Raw genomic sequence first — 16,339 nt, forward strand, 5'->3', positions numbered from 1 at the left:
GTCCTGAATGACCAGACATTTGTTCTATTATTATAAGTAGTCCAGTGTGAAGACTGGAACCAATGCTCAATGTTAAATTCTCGGGCTGGAGAAAATGTAATAAAGACGAGCTCTTTGGTTTTGAGAGGCTGAAAGTTGCTAATAATTCACATGGCCGTGGTAGTTCAGAGCACTTTTTTGAATCCTTTAATGCACTGTCACATACATTGTCTATTACATGTTACTTATAACAATCCTGGGGAGAAATACAAGGTAGCTGGCATCTCATTTTTACAGATGAAGCTCAGCAAGTTTAAATGACTTGGGAAAGGTCATAATGTGTGTGTGTGTGTGTGTGTGGCTGAGGCCAGTTGACTCCAAATTCAGTGTTCTTTTTGGCATCCCCAAGGATACCGAACCTTGGCACAAGGTGCCAGTCTTGAGTCCTGACTGTGTTCTCTGGGCTGTATGTGTATTACCTCACTTGGTCCTTACAACCACTGATGAGCTGGTAGGTAGCAGGTCTTTTGGTATTGCTGTGGTTCCATGTTAAGAGATGAGGACGCAGAGGCACAGAGGGGTCAGGGTATCTAACTTGCACGTGGCAGAGCTGAAGTGTAAACCCAGGAGCTTGGGCTCCAAAGCCTAGGTCTCACCATCATGCTGCCCGACTGCTCGGTGTACAGATACACCACCATTGAATAGATCAAGAGCTGTGCGTCCAAAAGTCCCTTCCTATCTTTAAAGACCTGTGCTAGGTCTGAGGTCATTCTGACTGAGGTTTTGAAGCCAGATCTGCCACCTTATTTAGTGTGTGAGCCTGTTTCTTCATCTGTAAAGCAAAAAGGTAGAATAGCCACTTGAGATACGTGTAGAGCACCTACCATGTTGCTTATTCCACATTGTCGTTCACTTGCTCAGTCGACCCCATGGACAGCAGCACACCAGGCTTCCTTGTCCTTCACTATCTCCCAGAGTTTGCTCAGATTCATGTCTATTGAATTGGTGATGCTTATTCCATAGCCTTTATGTTTCAAAGTGGTTGCTGATTTTGTTACCTTTATTATTAGGCATTTATAATGGCTAAAATCATATTAATTTTTTTTCAGAGAAAAAGTTATTTGTATTTACTTCCCAATATGCAAATGTGAGTATATTAATTGGATCTAATTGTCTTTCCTGAATCCTTAAAATTGGCGAATCTTATAATTACATTTGTTCGTATTATACCTACCTATACTTAATTTATAAGTTTATTTCATTAGAGAGCCAGCAAGTTATATTAGGACCCAAAGTAATTGTCCAAATTATTTGTCAGATAGTTTATTTGGGGCTGAGATAGAGCTGCTAAAGTATAGGTTTGGATTTAAAAGCACAGAGAGAAATGTTGATTTCAGTGGTTGCACACAGGTCAATTATATGAACTATACAGTGGTCATTAGAAAACACACAATGATCACCTTTATTTTGTCTGAACACACAGTGCCTAGTGCTTCCATTTCTATTCTATTCCAACTAGAGTTGCTTTTTCTTTTATTATTTGTTCAGGGTATCTTCCCAGTAACTATTTATTTAAAGTGAAGTTGCTCAGTCATGTTCGACTCTTTGCAACCCTGTGGACTGTAGCCTACCAGGATCCTCCATCCATGGGATTCTCCAGGGAAGAATACTGGAGTGGGTTGCCATTTCCTTCTCCAGGGGATCTTCTCGTTCCAGGGATCGAACCCAGGTCTCCTGCATTGCAGGCAGAACCATTAACCTCTGAGCCACCAGGGAAACTATTTATTTACCACCCTTTAATTAACGTGTTTTCTTGATGTTGTGCTTGGGGTTGTAAGCTCTTTATAACATGAGAACTGTATTGGCTTAACTAATGGTACCTACTTAATAAATGGAAGTGATGGTAACTGTTTAATAGGTGCTTTACATTTTTAAATTTTTACAAATATTAAAAAAAACCTTATCTTTTCACATTTGTTTACATTTCAAATAGGTATCTTTTTCATTTTTCCTTAGAGGAGATGATAATACTGCATATGCATTTCCAAGCTATGCATATTTCTTCTTCTTTCCTCTTAGGAGTTTTTATTCATTCTTTCAGTAAATTTTATAGAGTATGTGCTCTGGGCTGCATATTCCCCAGGTCCAGGGAGTATCATAGGGAACTAAGACAGACCAGGTCCCTACGCCCAGGAGCTTTGCCCTGAGACCGTGGTGAAAGGAACATGTCAAGATTTGGGACCTGCCTCCAAAGGAACGTTTCTGTGACACGTTCCACGAGATTCTGGCCAGAAATTGTCCTCATCACTGCAGAGTACATGAGACTTGTATCACAAATTTCATCATGCACTTAAATGCAGGGAACAGCACTGGTGGTGTTTGCAAGCTCTGAAAGCATAAGTTGTCTTTCGGCTCTTTTCTTATTGTCTCTCTTATCTCGCGCCTTTCCTCTGTCACATTCTCAGTTTTCATAGCTTAGTCATTATCTCCTAGTCCTTTCCTAAAACGTAATCGGGTGACCTAAGGGCAGGAAGGTTGTCTGAATGGCACCAGCATGATTTATGAAATGACCTGGATGTGAAAGTTTGCCACGCTGGATAGTCAGGTCTGACTTGAGGCAGTGCTAACCCAATTTGTGTCCAGTAGACTATATCTGGGCAAGTCATTCTTTGTTACCTCCATTTTCTTGTTATTGGTGTCAGAAGTTGCAGTAACATTTTCTAAATTCCCTGCCAATGCTGCAATTCTGTGATTCAGATATTCCTGAAAAGTTGAGTGTACTTTTTTTTTCAGTAAGTGGAAATCTATTTTCCAATGAGCCTGGAAATCTATTTTGCAATTATTCTCTCCCCAGGGTTTACAACTTATCAGCTGTGTGTTGTGGCTTCTAACTCTGTGACTGCTCTAAGCCCATCAAGAGGTTAATTACTTGTAAAGAATAAGGAGCTGCTGGAGACCTGTCACACATCCAGGAGTGCTTTGGAGTTTACCTCTTCGGTAATGTGAATAAACAAATGTCCGCCATGTATCTAGTTTCCAAGTGGAGGCATGACAGTACTGGGCTGTGTAGCCTGGAGAAGGTCAAGTTGCCGATGGCATTGAGTACTGAATATCATGATCCATCAGGACTGCCCGTATTCTCCGAGAGCTTCTCCAACCAGAGAACAAATAATACTTTTTAAAAAAACAACTTATTCCTCCATGGTTTACTATTTAAACTTTTTTTAATTTTTAAAATTGAAATATAGTTAATTTGTAGTGTTTCAGGTATATAGGAAAATGATTCAGTTATATATAAGTATTTAGTTATATATATATATATATATATTCATTTTTGGATTCTTTTCCATTATAAATTAGTACAAGATGTTGACTATAGTTTCTTGTACTATACAGTAGGTCTTAAATAGTACCATTTTTGATTGTTTCATCTTGTTCTCCTGTAGCTGCTAAAAACTCCAAATGAGGAAACAAATGAGAACATTTGTCAAAAAACATTCTAATGGCCAACACAGTTCATCTTCTTTCCCATTCTTTTCTGTCTGGAGTGGAATAGCCCTAGGCCTTTAAACTTGCTTTCCTATGACTTAAGCAGTCCCAAGCATTTTAGCCCCATAATACTGCCTGACTCACAGGCTCTGTCCTGAAGGGTATTGTCTTATTTGCTTTAAAATATACCAGACAGGAAATTCCTGCTGCATATAGGAAAGGTATATGTTTACACGCACACACACACACCACCAAGCATATCTATTTTCATGCTTCCTTTCAGTAAAGCATTGAGAAGAAGGAAGAAGAGTTATTTAACCAGCTTTTGGTAGTTGTCAGGAATGTCATTAGTGGGAATCTCAAGATGTTAAATTTAATTTTTGAAGTAGTTTATTGGTAGTTCTAGAATGGCAGTGCTTTTTAGGTAGCCCCATTACTTCCCTGGTAGCTCAGATGGTAAAGAATCTTCCTATAATGCAGGAGACTTGGGTTCAATCCCTGGGTCGAGAAGATCCCCTAAAGAAGGGAATGGCAACCCACTCCAGTATTCTTGCCTGGAGAATTCCATGGACAGAGGAGCCTGGCAGGCTATACAGTCCATGGGGTCGCAAAGAGTTGGACATACCTGAGCGGCTAACATTTTCATTTTCACTTGCTATTGAGCAGGACATCAAGGGTCACCAGGAATATTCTGTAGAAAGTGGGTGTATAAGGAATTCCTTCTTTTCCCCATTCCCCTTATTTTATTTTTTGGTTTGCTGTATTATGTTGAGCGAGGATGGGCTATATTCCATCAACAGCATGTTACAACTTGTCGAAAATTACTCAGCCTTCAATGTTAACGTGCTTCAGTGTTGAACAGGTACTCACTTAACCATTTCTGAGTTTCCTTGGAGAACCGTGGGCAAAGGCCAGAGCCAGAAGTTTTGCCTGTCTCTGATATAGAGGCCTCAACCAGGAAAGCCTTTTACTCTTAACTGAGTTGGTAGACTAGTACCACCTTACCTCTGGAGTTAAGCTTAGAGCCCTCTTTCTTCTTATTCTTTCTGTGACTTCAGAGCTATTTCAAGAATTATTTCTTGGGGCTTCCCTGTTGGTTCATTGGCTAAGATTCTACCACTTGAGCCTGGGTTTGATCCCCGGTCAGAGAACTAGATCCTAAATGCCCAGGTAAGACCAGCACAGCCAAAAAAAAAAAAAAAGAAGAAGAAGGATTATTTCTTCTAAGAAAAGTTATTCACTTGTACCATGTGTGTTTCTCAGGTTATAGGAGAGGGATGGACTCCCAAGAGACAGACATTTCATCAGTCCATTTTTTTTTTTTTAACAGGAAAGTTTTTTTAGAAAAGCCACTAAATGATATGTTTCATATTCATGGAAACTCATCAAGGTTGTTTTGGCCTACTGTCTCCTATCTGACTGCTTTTTACTTTGGGTAACCATTGTGATACAATTGCCTAGAGTTTGAAAATAAGTTGAAGAGCTAATGCTATTAGTAAGTTCTCAACTGTTGGTGCTGTGGGAACCCAGTGGGCATAATCCACAAGTGGTCCCTGGAGGAACTGAGTTTTCATGGGAATGTCACATACCTTTGCTGTTAGAAGCATGATGGTGTTAAAGGTGGCTACATAAAGGACAGTTTCTGTATGCCTTATATTGGATTTGATGAGGACTTCTGACAGAGGTTTTTTTTTAGCCTCTTAGTTGCTATGGCAATACTGATTTTTACAGAGGTTTGGTGACCTCTACAAGTACCAAATAAAGTTAGATATGATAAAGGAAGCCATGTGTGTCCTAAATACAGATTTATAGATTGAATTTATATGCATGTTTGCCTTCATTCTCCATGGTGCTTCTTATCGTGTGTGTGTGTGTGTGTGTGTGGTGTGTTTGTGTGTTTCTTCTTTTATCCAGGCTTCTTGAGGAAAAAAAAAAAAAGACGCTGATTCATAGTATCATTGTCTTTTGTTTTCCCAGGAAAATTCTGAGTTTGTTTCTAAATTCATTTTTCTATAATCCTGAGCTTAATCTCTCCAGATAAATCTTTTTTTGTACCCCCTCTTGCAGACACAAGGCACTTTGCTTTGTTTGTTAATAGAAGTCAGGTTCATCTCAAAGAATTAGAAGAAATGCCAGTAATTTCTTAGGGCTCTTAAGTATGATTTTTTTCCCCCTTGTTTCTTAATATATTGCCCTTTATGGACTTTCGTTTTAGGTGTCTGAAGGTGAGACTGGAAGATTCTAAGAATTTACTTGTTTATATCAGATGGTCTGGTCACTACCAAATATATTACCGTATCTGTGAAGTAAACCCTTGTGGAATTTTCTCATGACAAAAGTAGAAAGTTTAATTTTGGAGATGAAGCGGTTTTTCAGATGTATTAACTAGATTTTTTACAGTGAGATGAGAGGTACTTTTCAATGGAACATTTCTCATGTACTAGCCATGGATGGCTTGGCTTCCTGGTTGTAATTACATGCCAAAGGCTTGGTGGTTATTATTTTAGAAGTTGAGTTCATCATGGATTCCCCAAGCACGAAGAGTAGTACACCCTGATTGTCCACATTAAGATTGTAATTCCATCCAGGGTTTACAGTGTCATCATAGAAACTAGATGGAATTACAGCCCCAGGCACATTTTGGAAGACTATTGACGTGCTTTATAAAGTTAAATAATTTTGTAATGGGATTTAGAAACGTAATCCTGGCCACATAGAAAGTTCTCAGTAAATATTTGTTGTTTATTTGATTGACTTCATTTACACCTTTAAATAAACTTTTTTTTTTTTTTTTTTTTTAAGTCTGGGAGGGTTGTACTTAAAAGTATTTGTAGGGTTTAAAAGAAATCTTGTCGGAAAAGGCTCTTAAGGTTTTTCTGCATGTTATTGATGGGAAAAAATTGGCCCTCCATATGAATATGTTAGTTAATCTTCTTTGTTTCTAGCTTGAAGTATAATATTGAGTGGGTCTAGTGTCTAAGACGGAGAAGCCAATGGCACCCCACTCCAGTACTCTTGCCTGGAAAATCCCATGGACGGAGGAGCCTGGTAGGCTGCGGTCCATGGGGTTGCTAAGAGTCAGACATGACTGAGCGACTTCACTTTCACTTTTCACTTTCACACATTGGAGAAGGAAATGCCAACCCACTCCAGTGTTCTTGCCTGGAGAATCCCAGGGACGGGGGAGCCTGGTGGGCTGCCGTCTATGGGGTCGCACAGAGTCGGACACAACTGAAGTGACTTAGCAGCAGCAGTGTCCAAGAATCTTTATTTTCAGCAACTTCGACTATCCTGTGTATTTCGTCTTATGTAAACATCTGTTTCCAGCATAATTCTCGAAAACCTGTGTGTCTCATACCTTTGAGGTGGACCCCTATGAGGGAAATAACTACGCAACCGGAAATTCTCGTTGTCTGTTGGAATAGCGAATGGGTGCTTTTCTATTTAACCTTAATTAGAGCAAGAACTATGAGAATAATTCACTAATTCATGGTGTGTTACCAGACTGGAAATGGCCTCTGGTTTTCATGGTTCTGGACACAGTACTTCAGAAGACTATGAGGTTGGAAGTTCAGAAGGAGACATTGTATATTTCAGAATCTGATATGGTTCTTAAATTTTAGAGTCTGTGTTATTTACTGTAGGATGATTATATATAATCTTTGTAACAAGGTATTACTGGACGAACTACTGCCTGTACCATCATGCCCTGCAAGATATAGTATTAAGAAGCTAAAAGTCAATATGTTTTGAGTAATTTTTTGAATTTGCATTCTTGTGAATTTGTAGGCATGTATGAAAGATTATTCAAAACTACAGAAATTTAAAAAATACAAAAATTTCAATTAAGGAAAATTTGGCATTATATTCTTTTAATTATCCAAAATAGTCCAAATATGTATACAATTATAGTAACCATCTTAACCATCTATTACTTAAATTTTTTGTTCCTGGAACGCTTGCATTTTTAAAAGTTTGTATATAGACTAGAGATAATAAATACATATACAGGTGGAGCTAAAGTTAATACTTTCTACTGTCAAAAGAACTAACTGAAAAAGAAAATATCTCATATTTTTGTTGAAGGGCTTGGTACCATTTGAAGCATGTTTCAGCTTTTAACAGTTTAAAGGTTGAGCAATGACCTGTTTCTCTGTTTCCTGATTTGTTGCCATGCAGTAAAGACTAGCTTCTTTTTTTAATCACCTGTACACAATGAATACCTGTAAACATTTAATGTCAGCTGTGTAAGTTAGATGCAGACTTAACAAAGTCTGACTCCTTGATGCATTTTACCATGAGCAGAGAGCAAGCTTCTCCAGCTTCTAACAGGGAAGACTGCTGGGTTTTACATAAGTTGACTTTAAAAGTGGTGGTTTTTTGGCATGTGGTGTGGGTGCAGCAGTAATCCTGAGCCTGCCTTTCAAAATGTGCAGAGATGCGTCCGGGTCTGTGGGCGGGGGAACCACCTCTGTGCCCTCACTTGTTACTCATTCAATTGTTCCTCACCATTAAAGGGAAAACCCAGAGCTCTGTACCCAGCTCCTTCTCAATAATGGGGGTGGGGGAGAGGGACTGGAGATGCCACGATCATTTGGCCAGAGGCTTCATTTTAGAATAGTTTAGCAAAATGCAGTTTTATTATCTGACTTCCAGGGTGTGCATGCTTAGTCGCTTCAGTCGTGTCCAACTCTCTGTGATCTTATGGAACACGGCCTGCCAGACTCCTCTGTCCATGGGATTCTCCAGGCAAGAATACCGGAGTGGGTTGCCATTTCCTTCTCCAGTATGTATTCCAAGCTAATATATAAATGACACGAGTGATGAAAATGGAGTATAGCAGTTAACAAAACTTCCCGTGTACTTACGAGTTTACCTGGTGTGACAGTGAAAGCTTTTAACTTTTTTTTCTCACATAATAATTTCCTGGAGCTGTAAGCTGACGGGGGTGTGTATGTGTGTATTTTGTTTGCAGAAGTTAGCAAATATGTCGGTCCGCTGATCATTTCCTAGGTTTTCCGAAAGAAAGCTTCATTCAGTATACCTCTGTGAAGTCTCCATCCACCTTTAGAACATGAAGGTGAATTAATGAGGAATCCTTTATTCTGTTAGAAAACACTCCTAGTAAGGTGACACTTCACTTGCATATAAGACTCTAAAAATGTAGAGGTTGTATAATGAATTCAAAGAAATTGAATTATGTATTCATTAAGAAAGCATTATCCTTATTAGCAGAGACTCGATGATTTTGGTCTTGCAGAATGCTAAATCCTTAGGAAGGAGCAGGAAAGAATGTCACTGGCCTGGCACAGCAGGGGTTGGGGTGAAGTCTCCAGCCTGTCATTAACTGTTGTGTGGCCTTTGACAAATAACCTAACTTCTCTGGGCCTTAGGAAAATGAGGAAGTTGGATTACATCAGTGGTTTTCAAATGTGGCTTCAGAAACCCCTGGAGAATTCTAGGCCTCCCACCAGCCTCTGTTGAATGAGCCAAAGACTTGGGGGTGGGGGGTGGGGAGTGGACAGTGAGCAGAGGTTGAGGCCCAGGGATCTCTAAATTAGAGTTTCAGTTCATGAAGCTACAAAATCAAATGGTCTTTAAGACCACTTCCAACTCTTCTGTTTCAGTCCCTATAAAAAAAATAGCTCTTGATCATCCAGTAAGGAATTTAGCCTCTCGTAAGAGAGAGTTTTAAATGAGAAGTGGGGGTGGGGATGGATTCATCATCTCCGAAGGCTGCAACTTTCCTGGTGTCAGAGGAGTCTGAGATCTTCCCAAAGGAACAGAGAGAGATGAAAGCTGAGAAAGGTGATTTCTCTCTACCATGTCCCCTGTGAAGAGAAACTTAAGAGATGAGAGAAGAAAATCCCTGGAGTCAAGATACTGCTAGATGTCCCCATGCCTTCGCGCTATCCCCCGAGGGCTGATTTGTCAGCCCTGTGGTCTGCATCTGAGTTAACAGTCAGATGACGAAAAAGTGGCCGTATTCTGCCCTGGTGTCAGACCATGGTGGCGCCAGGAGAAGTGTGGCATGGACCAGGCCCCTGCCAGGGGCGCTGACAGCTCCTTGGTACCTCGAGCCTCCGCCCCTACCGCCCGGGCACAGATAGTATCTCAGGGGAATGGGGACAGGCCGGGGGGGAGGAAAGGAAAGTCGCAGGGATCCCGAGGTGGTAATATCCATAGTGGCGGCAGAGCAGTTTGCCAAGAAGAAAATGCTGGACTAAGGTGCTAAGCATGTTTGTACTAGAATGGGGTTCAGACATTCAAACAGAGCACTGTCTGTTTGCAAGGACTCATGTGAAAGGTTTGTTTGTCCCAGGCTGAAATCCCGGAGGAGTCTGTCTGTCATAAACACTCTCAGGTCGTCGTCAAGCCCCCTTGAATCTGATCTCCAAAAGAGGGGAGACAGAGGACTCGAGTTTTCAGCTCTCTAGTGAGGAACGAGATGTTTTTCTTCTAGACGTCGCTGCCTGTGAGAATTAAGGAGAGCTCTCTGTCGAAAGTTCCTGCGGGAGGGTTGACAGAGGCGGAAAGTTGAAATAACCTCAAAGGCACAGAAGCTGAGAAACTGTCCTCTTCATTCCTACAGCCACAATTAGTTTTGGAAGGCTGTCTGTGCAGAGACTCAGGGCCGTTCATTTGGAAAGCAGCTGTGTTGGATGCCTCCGGTGTGTTGGCCCATTGGGTACCATATCTCTTCTGTACCTCGTCTCCGTCCAAGGTGAAGAAAGCTGTATCTTGCTTGAAGCTAGACTGATGAATGGATATCTAGTTTTGCACTCTAAACACACCAGCAAGTGGTTGGTGACCTTACAGAAGGAGTCCTTTTTGGTAAATAGCCTGATACATATTTTTAAAGGCCTGATGGAAGAAGGCAAAGGATGCCTTTTCTTTTCTCTCATGTTTTGGAAACCTGGATCTCATCAACCTTCTGGTTGGTTTTGGCTGTTAAGGCTCCTTATGCCAGAGCCAGTGCAAGCCAGGTTTCTGAGGTTCCTCCTGACTCATGTTGGCAGCCTCTTAAAAATAACTGTCGTTCCAAGTTCAGCTTAAATATATAACTCAACAAATAAATACATATAAAGTATATGAATAGAAGTAGGAAAGTGTGGATTAATAGACCAAAAAGTACCAGTTGTGCCATGAAAAATACTATAAAACACTCTTACGAAGGTTCTTGCTTGTGTTATTACTTGTGCAGCAAATGTAGAGGCGCTGACCCACTTCTCATGACCGATCATTTCAGATTTCTCTGCCGGGAGGTTGCGAACTGCCAACCCCTTGCAAATTTCCTTGATGTCATGTATGCCGTTGGTTTATCCCAGTCAGTACATGTGGACTGGGATAAAACCAACCAGTACATGGCTCAGCACTCAACCGCTTTACCAGTGGTTCTCTGATAAAAAGAGATTGTGTGACCCCCCCTTTCCATGTTCCTTCCTTTATTTCGTGAATGTCCATTGTTGCTTCAAATGAGAAATCCTCGAATATCAAATTGCATGATTATTGCTGATTTTGAAAATGAAAAGTGAGAACAGAGAGTGGAAAGGAGGAGGGAGATGCTTCGTGTGGGAGCTGATGTTCACTGTATTTGGATACAGATGTGGGCACATATTGGGGGGCCCTCTGAAGGGGAACCAGCTGCTGCCCGAGAATGAGGTCAGGACTCAGGAGTTCTGGGCCTGTGGCGGCTGCAGTCCCTCAAGGCTTTTGGGGACGTTACCGTTCAGGGGATAGGTGACATCAAGCAGGGTTTTCTGGCAGTTGTTTGTTGTACAGGGAGCTCTGCTTTTCAGGTCCCGGCTGTGTTCAGAAGAGTCAACGTGGGTACTTTGATCACGCATCTTTTTTCCCTCCCAGCTTCTGTTATCTGCCACATGTATCTTTCCTTTGGCATTGAAGCGCAGCGTTCTTAAAATTGCTGACAAATAATCTCCATTTCACATTTTGCTGGCACTGTGGTCTCACTGTAAATGCTCCCGGTATGTTCTTGGGAAGTTGCATAATTGCACCTCCTCGAGTTGACTGTGCAATATGTTCAGTGACTAATGGCCTAATCAGGACTTGAAAAATATATAAACAGTTCAACAGAAGCCATTGATTCACTGAGCTCTTTTCAGCCAGACGAGGGTGAGCTAATGGGAACGGGAGAGATGGAGGTGTGCGGCTGCAGCTGCGTCTTGGGGTCCTGCAGTCAGCGCCTGCCCGCAAAGCCCGCACCGCCGCAGCCTTGCTCGTTGGGGTGCCTCATCGTGCGTTGCTCCCCGGCGTTGAGCCTGGAGTGCCCCAGGGTCATCCTGAGTGGCTCTTACGGGTGTTCCTTAATGTGCAGGTTACACATGTGGCAACTCTGTGCCTTTCCTCTCAATGGTGCTCTGGAGAGGCTGCTGGTCTCACGTGTCCTCTGCGGCATCATCGTGGGGTTCTGAGGCTAGAATGACAGCAGAGACCGTCCCAGCCTGGCTGCAAGGCTTACCTGGGCACATGGTTGATTGACATGTTCTGTCATCCTCAGCGGCACCTTTCCTTCCAGAATGTGCGGCTGAGATGCACCGAGGTGGAGACTTACCAAGGAACTGAGTAGCCCCGCCCCCAAAATAAAAGGATCCCCAGAAAAGTTCAGCAGGAGTATCAGTCATCAGTATCTCATCCCCTTTCCTTAGGGACTTATTAGAGAGCCCCTAAATTCTATACCTCTTCCCCCATCCATCCTGTTCCCATACAAAATTTTTTCTTAGCTCCACCACCAATTGAATGTTTCAACTTTTCGATGACATCCTTCAATCTCTAGAAGCTAATCTCTCCTTGATGTAATAATTCAAATCATTCCTAATTAAAACATTAGGAATTTGGTGTTTTCTAAAATGATCGACTGCTTCCTTAGGCACATGCCAATTCATTCATAAAGAAAAAAAATAGAGAGAGTCCTTTCACACGTGCTGTGTCCCACATTCGTGGTAATGCCTTACTCTTCTTTCTGGCTGTTTAAGAATTAAATGGCCGGTGGGCTTCTTTGTGGGTAATAGTGAATAACACTCATCAATGTGATTTGTTTCACTTTAAAGTTTTAAAGCTGCTGGAGTGGAGGTGTAATGGATGAGAATTTATTTTGGAGCGCAGGACACTGTGGACTGGAAAATGAAAAGGAAGAAAGGAAAGGAGTAGAAAGAAGTGTTGGGGGGCTGAGCAGACTTCTGGGGGCTGCTTTGTCCCAGGGCTGCCTGCACAGGTTAAGTTCTGGTCTGCTCTTGCCAGAAATCCGGGGTACAGAGCCAGGAGCCACAGCATCCTCATCTAACTTAAGTCCTTCAATTCTGTTAGAGTTTTATTATCTGTACTTCATGGGGGAGACCAGGGGTAAAACACTCCAAAACAGTGGAGAAACAAGGGAAAACAAAAATACAGGCATGAAGGATCTTGGAAAATCTTTGGTACTTATTTGGTTACATGTTTCATTTTTCAAACTCGCAACCAGATTCAGTATGTTTTAAAGAAAAGACTTTGAAAGTTACCCTTCATGCCACAGCATTAAGAACACAAGATATGAAGCCGCAATTTTTTAAACAACAATAACAATAAATTTATTAATAGGCATTAGAGTTAAAGGGGTTTCCTGTTACAACAGAATGAATTAAAACCTGCTGGAAAACACGGCCATGTTAGCATCCTTCAGCTAATTCTTGCCTTTCACTCGAGGGATGTAATAATACGAGAGGAATGGTTTGAATGTTTGGACATTACTGTGTGTCTCTCCGATGAGTTTGCCTCAGTGGGTCCCAGACTTCTGTGGATGTGAAAGTTGCTGTCACGTGTTGTCTACACAAAATCATGTTTCAGTGCCTTGTGGGAAAGATCAGGGGTTTTCAAAGTGCATTTGAATTATATATGACATTTGTTTAATGTTTGAACTTAACCTCCCACATAAAGGTTGACTCTACTATTTTTTACTCCCTCCCTCTCTCCCTCCTTTCCTTACCTCCTTGCCTTTTTTGGAGAATATTTATAGATTTAATTTCAGTTTTTTAAAATTAATTTTCATTGGTGTATAGTTGCTTTACAATGTTGTTAGTTTCTACTGTATAGCACAGTTAATCAGACACACACATACATGCATCCCCTCTTTTTTCAAAAAAAGATTAACTTTTTTCTTCCCTTCCTCTTTCCCTCCCTATTTGGTAGTTTCAATTCTACAGATCTCTGGGGGGTTTTTTTGTTTTTTGTTTTTGGTGAAATTAAAATATTGGTGTCAATTTGTATTCAAACCGGAACCTTACTAGCTTGCTGAATATTCAGATCTCTTAGACAAAATAATGAAAATATGCTGTAAAAGTCTATCTGAATTCCCCATCCTGTGCTCCTACTCAGCTTTCTGTCTTCAGTTTCTCATTTTTAGCTGGAAAAGTGTTCCAGCCAAAAGACAGCCAGGTTCTTTGTGAAGCAAAGCACATCAAACCATCTGTAGATAAAAAAGTAACATTTTAGCTTAAAAGCCACCTTCTGATGTAAGACAGAATGAAAATTATAATGATTGATAGAGTATACGGTATTGTTATTAAGAATGTGAAAATAAGATTTTCCTATAAATAACTCAAGATATTCCACGTAAGTCAAGACTTATGTGATACAGATATGTGCATTTTCTCAAAAATCAAGAGAAATTAAACTAGTACCCAAGAAGTTGGGTTATGAAGTAAGAATGTCAGTGAAAATCCTGAAAGTAATTTAAACATTGACATTGTACATATTTCACTTATATCTATCACAGAAGATTAATTTTACCCTGCACTTTTGCCATGTGACATCAACCCCATTAATTTACTTCTGTCATTTCTGGTTGGCAAAATTAAAATAATTCAGTCCTATAAAGAAGCCTTTTTTGCCATTGTTAAAATTCAGTGGCACAAATGAAAGCTACATCTAAAGTTATTGCCAGAATTTAGGGGGGAAAAAACCAAGCAAACAACATTTTGGCTCAAACAGAAGGTCTTTCAGGCAAACAGTCATGGATGAAAGTTGCAAGAAAAACATAAAAAAACTCGTAAGTTCAGCATGCACCAAACATTTTCAGACAATCATTTAGTGTCTAAAAATTTCACAGTTTGAAGTGCATGATAGATACAGAAAACAGGGCATGATGGTTGAGGAAACTAGTGAATTAAGAGCAGTAATAGGAAATTGTAAACAATTTCTTTCTGAATTTCATCAATTGCTTTTTGCTTACATTCACAATTAGTTATCTATTGAAAAACAAATGCAGGTGAATATTTAGCTTCTTAAAAAAGAATTAGCTGCTTGAAAAGACAAATGTTCCTGTTGAATTTACCTGAAGAGTAACCCTCCAAACACTATTGTGAAAACACATCAACCTTCGCTAGTATGAATGAAGTAGGATACAAGTAAAATGGGTAGAATAAACAGGATTTGGAGAAAAATCCTAGTATACAGGGTTAAATTAAAAAAAAAATTAATTCAACCCTTCTAATACTGTTTAGACATTTATAACAAAATACTTCAAAAATAAGCTCATGATAAAACATTCTTTTTAGTAAAATCTTTTTGCACACGTTTGATGCTAGTCCTAGAATAGATTTGCCTGGAAGCTGGCTTTTGATCTTACCTGTGTAATATCCAGGTAGTATATAAAATTCCCCCCTCCTCAATATTGTTTTCTGCCATAGCTAGCGATGTGTGAGAAAGCTCTGAGAAACCACTCTAGACCTAATGATGAGGGTACAAAGAGAAAATAAGCCAAGATTCAAAATGATAATTTCATGTCAAGTGTTATGATCAGACATCTCAAGAATTACATGACTTTTAAAAATAAGTGTTGTGGGCTAAGCGCTATGTGACTCCCTGTCTTCTTATCCAGGTGGGGTTTTCAAACTTTGTTCATACTGGGAAGGGGGATTTAAAAATAGAAGACACCTTCCCCCAGTCTGCACATAATTAATACCTGTGTTCCAACTTGGAGCCCGTCACTTGCCAAGTTCATTGCTTGTCATTTCCCAGGACTCCTCCTCGATCCCCTGATTCACGCCTTATTGTTTGTTTACAGGTTTGTCTCCCGGCCTAAGGGTGGAGAGCTTTTTTAGGACAAGGACAAACTCTTGTACATTTCCCATGATGCTGTATGCCCTGTGGCCACTCAGACGCTATTCATTGATTTTTTAAAAAATTGCTAGCTAGTAAGTGAAAATAAAAGAGCCAAATGAGGTAAAAGCTCAGATCTGAAATGCTAACAAAATCATGTAGGGGTGCCGTGAGCACAGGATAAAATGAACTTGCTATTCTAGATCCTGTGGTGGACTAGAAGAAAATCAATGATTGATGCTCGCATAAAACTTGTCTTGGTCAACTGAACGTTCCAGAGCAGAGGCCAATATTGTAGTTAAATCTGTTCTGGAGATGGAACAAACCAAAACATTTGAACCAAAAGGAATCACACTGAAATTTTTTGGTCACCATGAGCCATCCACAATGGAAAATGTAATTTGTGAGTTGGGAGTTAGGGTGGGAAACCCAAGTTTATGTCCTTTTTTATGGAAAAAATATCCATTCTGCCACTTGTACTGCTTTCTTTTATGGCTCTGCCATTGTTTATTATTATTTGTTGACTGTTTATTGACTGTTTATTCTCCCACCACTACATGAAGAGTTCAAGGACCATATATTATTCATATCCTTGGGGCCTAGGTACTCAGCAAATGCTGAATGAGGAAATAAGATGTTTCAATTTCCCTAGCAGCGAGCAAGATATATAAAACTGGTGCTAAGACTAACAAGAATTGGTTTCATATGCTAGTAATTGTGGGTTTAGAAATAAGGAGCTACTATATACATTATTTTTTGAAAAGTGTGTTGTATACCT

General features: G+C 40.4%; 1 protein-coding gene across 12 annotated transcripts in view; it reads left to right on the plus strand.

The window, feature by feature from the left end:
• Window positions 1–16,339, plus strand: part of ATXN1 (ataxin 1) — a 403,803-nt gene that overhangs the window by 72,435 nt on the left and 315,029 nt on the right. Inside the window, exon 1 of one of the 12 annotated variants that reach the window (XM_065911945.1) lies at window positions 2,882–2,976. The exons of the other annotated variants lie outside the window; for them this stretch is intronic. The gene's annotated coding sequence lies outside the window, so the exon portion shown is untranslated. Of the gene's footprint in view, window positions 1–2,881; window positions 2,977–16,339 lie in introns of those variants that run through there. 12 annotated transcript variants of the gene reach the window in all.

The sequence above is a fragment of the Muntiacus reevesi genome, chromosome 20 (genome assembly GCF_963930625.1).
Source record: "Muntiacus reevesi chromosome 20, mMunRee1.1, whole genome shotgun sequence".
Lineage (NCBI taxonomy): Eukaryota > Metazoa > Chordata > Mammalia > Artiodactyla > Cervidae > Muntiacus > Muntiacus reevesi.